Source organism: Cygnus olor, chromosome 2 (genome assembly GCF_009769625.2).
Source record: "Cygnus olor isolate bCygOlo1 chromosome 2, bCygOlo1.pri.v2, whole genome shotgun sequence".
Classification (NCBI taxonomy): Eukaryota; Metazoa; Chordata; class Aves; order Anseriformes; family Anatidae; genus Cygnus; species Cygnus olor.
In genome coordinates, this window is record NC_049170.1 from 153,488,240 (window position 1) to 153,499,164 (window position 10,925).

Below are 10,925 nucleotides of genomic sequence, written 5' to 3' on the forward strand. Positions count from 1 at the left end.
AGGAGTCACGGCACAGAGAAGACCAGAAAACTTGAGCTGGTGATATGCTTTGCTCCCTCCTCAGTGTCGGCACATCCAGGCTGGATGGGGCAGTCCAATAGCTCCTGATGGTGGTTGTAGGGCTGGTGCTTGCTGACTGTAGAGGGCCAGGCAAACTCACTGCCCTTGGAGCATGAGGAAAGAGAACATCCTTTATGGGTCTATGCGTCCCCGTTCCTTCATTCTGCTGAGCTGGAGCAAAGTCTTTGGGGTGCACCTCCCATAGTCATGTATATGAGGAAACATCTACTACATTTTGACTGATTTTCACTCAAAACATGATGTTTTATCCTTTGAGCTTCCTCATCTTTGTATTAGTTTTGTCCATTTAATAAATTCTCTTTCTGCTGAGAAAAACAAAAGGCAGAGTTTCATCATTCATGTGTCATATGTGACTTTCAAAAATGACCTTGAGGGCAGAGGGTTTTGGTTTCACCTGGTTAAAGAAGCCAGGAGTTAGGAGAACTGCAGTCATGCACAATACTTGTATAAGCCCTGTACCAAAGAGCAACTTCTTTTAAAGGTAATGGGAGAAAAGGACAATCACTGTCTAAATGGATTTTTATAAAAGGCTAACATAGGTGCATTTATAGATGCAAAAATTGTATACATGCAAATGTATGGCAAATATTTTTTTTCTGTCTGACAGTGAAAATAAACAATTTCATCTTTCAAGTGACAAATGACTTCTTATTTGGCAGAGTTGATTAAATTTGTTTTGTGGATAGAAAAAAAAAGTTTTGTGCTGCAGTTCACTGATCCAGAAACAATTAAAATAGATTGGTTTTGCTGATGCAATTCCAGACGTGAAATAATTACCCCCTTATGAAATCACATCTGTAAAAGGATAATTGATTTGAATGAGTACAATATTTTCCAGAGACATGAGTGAATACAGTACCTATTTTACCTCTACATTACTTTCGTGTAGTCTTTAAAAACTCAGTGTTTAATAGTTGCTGTTTTACTATTTGCTTATTCTTATTTTATGTATGTATTTCCACTGTGGATATATATTTAGACATAAAAATGTTGGCATTTAGACATTAATAAATAAATAAATAAATAGCTTGGAGCACTGCAAAAGAAGCAGTTTACTTAAATGACACAATGTTTTTTTCAAACTTGTTAAATTTTCTTGCTTTCACAGACTGTCCCAGTGAGTTCATACAACACAAAGTGACTCTTATGTTTTTGGATATTAAGTCCAAATAGTAGACATTTCTCCCGTTTCTTTTGCCTATTGGATGCTTTGTGTGGACAGTAGGATTCTGTATGATGGAGCATTTCCTGCTGACCCTTGCAAACGTTTTGACATGCAGAAACAGGGCCAACATTGGCATCCAAAAGTCTGAGATAAAGTGGAATAATGCCAGACAAAGGCCACAGGTCCAATAGTAGAATTTCAAGGCATGACAAGGGAAAAACAGTTAAAGGAATTTATGGCATATAGTGTACAGGACAGATACAGTAATAAACAATAAAAGAATAAGTTAAAATAATGTCAGTAAGAGAGGAAATTTAAGTACACTATTTGGAAGCAATCAGTGACATTTAGTTGTCAGGTCAATTAGCTAATGGAATCATTTATATAGGGTGGTAATAACTTGGAACAACTAAGAAGGGAGGGTAGTTTGTACTTGTCTATCATGAGTAATTGAGAGTCATTGCTGCTGCAGCTGTCTGAAAGGCAAAGGTGTTCCTTGGATGTATGAGGAGAGACTTTTCCAATACATGCAGCGAAATACAAATGTCACATTGGTGTCCTTATTCCTAGAGAGGCCTCATCTTCAGTGCTCTGAGCCAGTGATGTCCCATAGTCAAGAGCCCAAACCAGGTTGGTGCAAAAAAGGCCAATAGTGCCAATTAGCTGCTGTGCAAGAGGAAACTGGACACACAGGATTTGCTCAAGCTGTCATGACATAAGGGAAAGATATGATTACCCTTTATTAAAAATTACTTCTCTCTTTTTTTTTTTTTTAATGCTAGAGAAGGAAGACTAGGTTAATACAGGATAAATAAATTGGACATGAGTATATTTAAACAGAAACTGGGAGAAAATTTCCAAATCTCTGAGCATTGAAACCCTGGAACAACCCCAGCAAGTAGTGATAACAAAAGCAAAGTAGTTTTGAGACAGCTCACAGTCAGTTGATCACAGGGATAAGAAACCGTGAGTACCTGTAATAGCAGGAGGCAGAGTCTGATGATCCCTCTAGTCTAGCATTCCAGGTAGAGTAAAATAGCACAGTGTGATCTTCCAAGGTACCAAAGAACAGCAGCCCTTGACTAAGGAGCTTGTTGTTATTTGTGAGTGACCTGAAAAATATACAGGAATTAGATATCTGTTTAACTACTAGAGTGAGTTAGAGCTTTAACAGGCACTGTAGGCTAATGTAGTTAATTAACAGGAACTACTTTCCATGATACTACATTGTGGTTTTAATAGGAAAAAAAAAATCATCCTAAAGCACACTGAAAATACCACCTAAAATAAACTGAATTTAGGATTTAAATAATAGCATAAATGCTGCAGTACTGATTTTATTGTTCTTTTTCATTGTATTTTATTGATATTTAAAAATGAGCGGGCCATATCATGCTCTCTGTATTTATTCTGGCTGTACGTTTTATTGATTTTGCATTTACCCCTGTTTTTAAGCATATACTGTTAAAATTGTATGCCATTTCCATGGTGCTGTACTGTTGAAAGCTAGCCCCTTATTAACACAGAGGAAGAAGGGTTTAACCAAGTACATTACTACCAGCTTTTTAAAGGTTCATGAATATCTACTTGCCATGGATTTTGGTGGAAATAGAATCATTACTGCCTATTATCAAAAACAGATTACCAAAACAGTAACTAAAGAAAAAAGAAAAGGGAAAAATTTGGATGCAGTTAAGGAGGAAGGTCATTCTTTCCAGTCTCAAAGCACAGATTCCAGTGACCTAAAGAGTTATTAATAGAGCCAGCGCACTGATGATCAAAAGAGGAGCTTGAAAGAAGTAAAGATTTTCAATATCACACTGTTTTCATGGCCGCAGGCCTACAACCAACGTAGTTATTTCTTCTGATTAAGTGCAAAGCAAGGTTAAAGCAATGAATTTTTTATGGAAGAATGTGCTTTCAATTTTGGAGATGCAATGAAAACCAGTTTGCATTTGGCATTTCTGAACAGGTTGGAGCAGAGAACTTGGTTCGGTTTAATTATTGCAACTACTTAGATATTCTTTTATAATGAAGTAATTTAAGTCAGTTCTAACCAGCTACGTGCTGATAATCTTCAACACTTCATTTTCATGATTTACTTGAAAAATTTGATTTATAACTGCCCCATGGCACTGTGCTGTCTATCGGGTGTACTGGATTGGAAATGAACACTGTTTTATTGCTGCCATTTTTCAGCAGAGGAGCCCTGGAAGAGTTTACATAGAGACAGAAAGAATTGCCACAGACTTTGTATTTTGATTGAAGGAACTGAAAGGAGTGTTGGGTGTCCTCTGGCTTCCAAGGCATGTATATCTGTTTTCAAAAGAGCAGCTCTCTATGAAATTCAGTGCTATCTCAAACCCAGAATATTCACTCACTCTGTAGACACCTTTGGCATTCAGTCTTGAACAATTGCAGGTACACAGCCAGTAATATTTCACAGGAGGTAAGTCTACACGAGAGAAGAGCTGAGGATGATTGGCAGTTGCTTAGAGAAATTACAGCAAAAGTATAAATGATCCCTATGGAAAAGGAACATAGAAAGTGGTCTCTCTGCAGAAGAACAGGAAACCAGGTCTACGTTAGAAGTAAAAGGAAGACTGAAGAAATTGTTGTTCAGCTTCTCAGTGGAGATGGAAAACTGCTGACAAACAGCAGTAAGAAAGTTAAAAGATGGAGTTGCCTTTTTTGCTGAACACAGTGAGCATTTTATGCAAAGGAGAGAGAGCAGAAGGCAGGAACATACATCTGGCCTTTGGTGGCACTGCTTAGCCAGAGGTAGCTAGTGTTATTTTAGATGCTCTCCTCACCCCCAGCTGCTGGTACAGAAAGATGCAATACTCTCCACACATCATGCAGAACATCAAATACTCAAGCATCCCAAATGGCACTCCATGTTAAAAAAATTATATATTCATTTGAGCCTCTGATATTCTCAAAGCTTGGCCTTATGAGACTAACGTTGGGGTCCCTAAAAAAGCCATTTGAAAAGACTCAGATCTGTTGCTGGTGAGCTGAGAGAATTTGTAAAGGGTGAACTGACTACCAACAGACTGTGAAGGTCAAAAGCACTGCCAGTTCTGAAAAGGTGGAATAGAAAGGAAAAAAAAATGGGGAAAATGCAGACCTTTCAGCTTGGCTTGTATCCATAGTGAAGTTCTGGATAAAGTCATCAGACCAGCCATGTGTAAGTATCTGGAAGATAACACAAAGTTGAATAACAAATGCCAATATGCCAAGAATCTAATCATGACCAAACCTAACTAATTTTCTTCCACAACCAGATAAAAGTTCACGTGACAGCAAAGAAGTTTTGGATTTCATACAGTTTACTTGGCACAGTTTTTGATACTAATTCCCATGACTATTTTATAAATAGGAAAAAGAAGGAACGCAGTCTGGATAAAATCATATTTAGAAGGTGCAAAACTAGTAAGACACCATACAGTGTTTCAGACCAGTATTGTTCACACTATTGACGACCAGGGCTGTTGTTAGTTGGTCTTTGTCATTTCGAGAAAATGTACTGGATGAGGTGCCATCCTTCTGCTTGGTGTTTGCTTTAAAAATTGCAAACAGTGCAAAGGCCCTTCTGGACCTCTTTGAGAACAAGGTCAAAATCCCAGACGATCATGATGCTGTCTGAAACAGGGTGAAATTCAATATGAAAACATGCAGTGCAGGAAGAATCCATTGAAGAAACACGAGGTACGGACTAACTCCCCAGGCAGCAGCTACTCAGAAAACGAGATGGGGGATACAGTGAGTCACAAGCTGGAGGTGAGTTAAGAATGTCCTGGTATGTGAGAAAGCAAACATAATCCTGGGAAGGCTGAGAAGCAGCATGCAGCTTAGGGAAGATGTGAAGCTGCAGACCATACCGTAGACATTGATTAGTGTTTCCAGCCATATAAAGGTTTTGCTGACACAGCAGTGAGAGCACATCACACAGAAGACATGATCATAGATGAACTGTTTGCCTAAGACAGTGCTAAGGCGATCAGGAGGTTGTCACAAGGTGAAAAGCCCCATAAAAATGGAGTAAGGGAGACAAATATGTTAAATATCAGGTACATGGCATCCTTTGCTAGGACTGGAATCTGCACTTTTCTAGATTACACAGAACAACATAGGATCGTTTTGACCAGTGTATAATATTAGGATATGTGACATAAAGTTCCTCTGCACACACATGTGAAGGAGCCCAGAGGCACAAGGGCACTAGGGGAGCCCCAGGAACCCAGTCAGAGACACCAGTCACTGACCCTGCTCCTGCCAGGCTGTCCCAGGAGAGCTCTGGCCCCATGAACCAGGGCTGTGGCCCAGCTGTATGTGTGTAAACGTGTGGGGTGTGTGTGTGTGTGCTTGTAGGGAACACTTGCTGTGCCTCACCGCTGCTAGAATGTGGAGCTGCAGTAATCACTGTTGGGCTTCCAGATTCAGCAACTCCTAACATACACAAAGGATATAGAAAGTGTGTGAACTTTGTACTAGCTTCAGGATGTGGTTTTGTGTTGTTTTGTACTTGTAGCCCTTTGTACTATGTGCCCATGCCCAGGTGCTGGCTGGGGGCTGCAGGGCCTCTGTGGTGGCTCCAACAGCCCCATGGCAGGGCCCAGCTGAGCCCAGCACCAAGCTGGCGGCGCCTCGGGGAAAACAGATTTCCAAAAGGGCAGAGCGGGCACAGGCCGAGGAGGAGGCCCAGGGCGAGGGAGAAGCAGCAGAGGGCCCAGGCCCCAGGAGGAGGAGGGCAGGAGGGGCTCCAGGCCCACAGGCAGCAGGGATTCCCCGGCAGCCCTGCAGAGCCCCCGCTGGAGCAGATCTCCACCCTGCAGCCCGGGGAGGGCCCACGCCGCAGCAGGGGGACATTTCCTGAGGGAGCTGCGGCCGTGGGGAGCCCCCGTGGGAGCAGGGTGTTCCTGAAGGGCTGCAGCCCGGGGCAGGGCCCCCGCTGGAGCAGGGCCACAGGTGAGGAGGAAAGGGCGGACGAGAGGGGTTGGGGGAGCTGAGCGCAGCCCCCATCCCATCCCATCCCCTGTGCTGGTAGGGGAGAGGGGGGACGTTGGGCCTGAGAAAAGGGAAAGGGATTGGAAAGAGATGTATTAAGAATGCTTCTCTTTTAATTTCAGCATGAACAGTTCAGGTTGGAAGGGAGCCTACATGAGCCATGAAGCCTATATTGCCTAGAGATGTCTACAAGCAGGTTAGATCTTTTGCCAGGATAGCTTGGCTAAAGCTAATCATGTCTTCCTTTGGTGAGTCAAAATTCACTAAAAAGCTTTTAAGACTCCCAGTCACTGACAGATTGCACTGGATAAAGACACCAGTTCCCTGCAACAAGCTTTCAGAGAAAATGCTGATAGGAAAATAATCATGCAAAGAGCCAGGACTGACTCCTCCTGATGGGAAACATTCCTAATTATATCTGTTTTCAGACCTACCCTGCTTCATGATGCAGGCTGCTTCCTTTGCCAAAAGCATTTTGAGAGCTACAGTAAATTAAAGCCAAAGTCTCTGAAGTTTAAACAAAGCAATTTACAAAACCATATTTTATGTACATCAAGCACTTTTCAAAATCAGTGACAACCATCTAAAGCAGACAAGGGATCGTTCTAAAACTCACTAGTGACTGCAGTGGATTTATTAGCTCAAAAGCACATTGATAAGGAAATAACATTTGATGTGGCATAATATATTCTAGCAGTTTAATTTCTGAAGAAGTATATTATTTAAGTTCCAATTTCTAAATGTGAAAGAACAAAATACATAATAATAGATGTATCCCAATATTGAAGGTAATCTGGCTTTTTGTCTAGGACTGGAAGGGCACATCAAAAATGTGGTAAATGCTAGGGCAGCAGATCTTAATCACAACAAAGAATGGTCCTTTAAAAAGTATTTTACACATTTTAGAAGCAGAGTCCTACTTCTTTTTTAATCTTATATATTAGGGGAAAATGTTCAATTCCAGCCTCAAGTGAAGTGATAGATGCAGCTCTAGAGACAGAAATATTAGTAAAATAGCATTACTGGGGTAGGGAACAGGTAAGTTATTTTTTACACTCTGAGTTAGTACCTTCCATCTTACAATGCAGTTACAGACTGATCAGGCTCAGAGTTGTAGAGAGGATTCTCTAGCCCTGTATCAGAAAGAAAAGGCTGTAGAGATGGACCATAAAGTGTTATAAAGGGTTGACTGTGAAATAGGCTGGAGTATCCTGTTCAATATCAGATACCGCAATGGTCTCTGTAGGAGGGATCAGGACCCAGTCAGCTGCCTTTCACTTAATGTCACTGCATGAAGTAAGGCCTCCTGCTGTTTGCTCTCCCATGTGGCTTGGTGGCTTTAGTTGTGAGACAAGCGACTTTTACTGAAAATGCCACATCCATGTGATGAGGACGCAGGTTTGAGTCCTCTCAGTCTGGGACAGGAATTGAATGAAGGTCTCCTAGCCCCTGGACATGCTGTGCAAAAGATGGTCAACATTACTCCTACATAGGTATAATCTCTGCAGGAAAACTATGTTTTGCGCTGACCAAAACTATGTAATGTGCTGACCACACTGCAGACTAAGGAATCATAACATGTAACGCTGTGTCAAGCGCTTGTATTTCTTCTGGTTGCCTCAAGGCTGCTCCCACTCAATGAGAAAAACACCCTGCATTATTTACAAGACATGCCCACCTTGTTTCACCTCCCAGGCAGGAGCCTACTCCCAGAGGTTGTATTTTGTGGATGGTGCCAGAGAGTGATCCCTACGCCCTGGCCATACAGATCTTAATGAATCTCTAACAAACTATCCCATCCCTGGAGGTGGGGACAGGCTGGATGGGGCTTTGGCCAACCTGATCTAGTGGGCAGGGAGGTTGGAGTTAAACGATCTTTAAGGTCACTTCCAACCCAAGCCATCCACAATTCCATGATCCTTAAAGTGGCTAATCACCACAGATGAGGAAAAATCTAGTAGGCAGGTAATGAGGATGGGGATGGGTCAGAACCTCAGTGAAAAGAGATGTATGCCAAAGCAGCAAAACAGACACATCCTGAATTGCCCTTTGGAAATACCTGCTTTCACGTGAACTTGGGTGGTTTTTACATAAGTCATTTGCCCAAGGTAACATAGAAGCTGTGTTGCAGAGCAAGGATGGACACAGTGGAGCGAGGCCCTCTAAAAAAAAATATTTGTTAAACAATGTCCATCTCAATTTTGCTTATGGGTTTTGTTCGTGTTAATATTCTGCTGCAGCCATCCGAAGCCAGGCACAACACACAGGTTACCGAGCTTCAGGAAATAAACCTTTTTAGCAATGCCTGGCAGCAAGTTAGGATAAATCAAAGTTCATCCTCTGTTCTCACCCTCCCAGCAGAGAGAAATGGTGGAAATACCAAACAAAACACATACATGCTAAAAATTGAGATTTTTTAAAATACCAGTACACTTTTAGTAATCCCAGATGTTATTAATAGCATCAGTACAGGCATTTATTTTCCCCGCACTAAAACTAGAGTTTTAATCCCCTATTGATTGAAGCTGAAGTGCAGGACACACTGCAATTTACGTGATTGATTCGTGTACCTTGAGGGAATCAAGTCATCTGTAAACCAAATTTTTTCTTCCCTTAGAGGTCCCTGTTAGATAAATGTCTCTGTAAGCAAAATATGTTCTTTAAATTAAGGGCAAGAGGTCAAACATACTGCTAGGAAAAGCAGGCAGAACTTCACTGAAGTCCAAGCAGAATACTTGACCTGACAAACACATCTCCATAATTTATGAGAAGGAATTTGGATTAAGAAAAATAATTTTTTTAAGACTAAGAATTTATATAATTCCATATAGAACACACATTTGGCAGTACCCAGAAAGCGGTATTTACCTATTTATGTATATTAAGAATGCATTTTTTCCAAAAGGAACACATTATTGTGGAAGTCTAGTCTATTGTCCAATTCAAATAGCCAGGATGTGTTCTCATTTTCAGACAGTGCCAAGAATTTTCCGTATTAAAACTGCTAGTCTTTACTCAGGTGTAAAATGACAAGCTGGAATATCCCAGTTACTTCATGAAAGGAAGACTAGAAACCTCTTCAGAAGCCACAGATAAATCACCTTAGGAAGAAAGTCAGGAGGAGACAGCCCTGGACGTCTCTGGTGCATGTGCTCCTGATTGACGCCTCCTTAAGCATTCTCTTTAAAAGCTTCATGTCAAAGTTTCTCCAGTCTCTTGACAAACAGAATTTTTGCTACATTCAGCCCAGCGGGGGAAAGCATGATAACTTAGAAGGATGAAACTCAAAAGTATTTCTAGCTCATTTGAAATATCAGCTACCATGACTAGGTAATAGGAAGCAAAGCTTTTTAGATATTGTCATTGCTGTGGATCTATACGATGCCATCTCAGACAGCAACAATAACATTTGAATTTTCTTCTACATTTGTCTTGCAGGGACAAAGTGCCTTGGAGGAGGGAATGAAACAACAACTCACAGAATTCATACATGTATATATTTATTTATACGCTGAAAGACACAGCTAAGGAGTGGACGATGTACTACACATTAGCTTTCTGATATACAGCATTCAAAGCCAAGAGCTAAGTAGTTTGCTAAGGCAAGGTGTTAGAGCTGGTTTGTGTGAAATTCTAATTAATATTTTCTGGTTTCTTTATTTTGGGGTGACATTCAGTCTGGACACTGCATGGTTAAGTTGGGAGGAAGCCACTGTGGCCAGTATGTTCCTCTTCATGCTGGGCTAAACAAGGAGTGCCTGGAAGCAGTATTTCTTTTATACCAAGTGTTTGAAATGATTCATGTTGAGTTGGCTGCTACATAAGCATCACAGAAAGCCTGGGAGATGCACGACTGAGCTGAGCCTGCTGCCTTCTCCACACAGGTAGGAGCTGATAGCAGGGATGTCCTTGCACAGCTCAGCCCTTGTTCACCTCCATCATCCTTAGCTGGTAAAAGCTGCATATCAGCTCTCAAGCCAACACGTTCAGGTCTCTGGGGTAGGTGTGAGTGGGTGACCACCACCAGCCCCAGGAGTGGCAGCTTGCCTTGTCCTAACAGGCTGGCCTGTTACCGTCCTGCAACCAATATGCCACTTCAAATTGATGAAGCATGCTGTCATATTATAGAGACACCTCTTTGCAAGCTGCACGTGAAGGTTGGTGTGAGTAAGATATTTGTTATTATGGGCTTTTTTCCCCCTTTATTCTGTATTATTGACGGCAGAGGTAAAGAGATTCACGTCTCCCCTGTGCACAATATCTTCCCAAAAGGGTAATTTGTAAGAAAATTATTATTGGAAGACACCTCTGTAAAACAAGATAAATGAATCACTTCTTCCCCTTCCCCACGGAGAATGGCTTTTACTCATTAGACTATTACAAAGCTCTCTCATCAAATTTAGCTCAGGCAAAAAAATGGAGAGCATGAACTCTCCTTACACTGGGCCAGCAGGGAGGTGGGTGATGCAGCATTTGGAAAACTACTTCTGTTTCCAAAACTGCAGTGAGCCGTTGGAATGAACCTGGATATTTGGTTCAATACATTCCTTGTTGTCTTCCTAAATAAGTTTTTGTTTTCATGCATTCCTGTGCATCCACATCTCAGCTGGATCTAATAGTACCACCAATTTGAAAGGAAAATGGCTTTTGGTTTCTTACGATATTTCAT

At 41.4% G+C, this 10,925-nt stretch overlaps 1 long non-coding RNA gene across 1 annotated transcript; it reads left to right on the forward strand.

Moving 5' to 3' along the window:
- The first annotated feature begins 5,473 nt into the window (after nucleotides 1–5,473).
- Nucleotides 5,474–10,502, forward strand: LOC121064965. Its single transcript, XR_005816837.1, has 3 exons — nucleotides 5,474–5,585; nucleotides 6,379–6,504; nucleotides 9,695–10,502. It is a non-coding gene; the product is annotated as an uncharacterized LOC121064965 (long non-coding RNA).
- The last annotated feature ends 423 nt before the right edge of the window (nucleotides 10,503–10,925 follow it).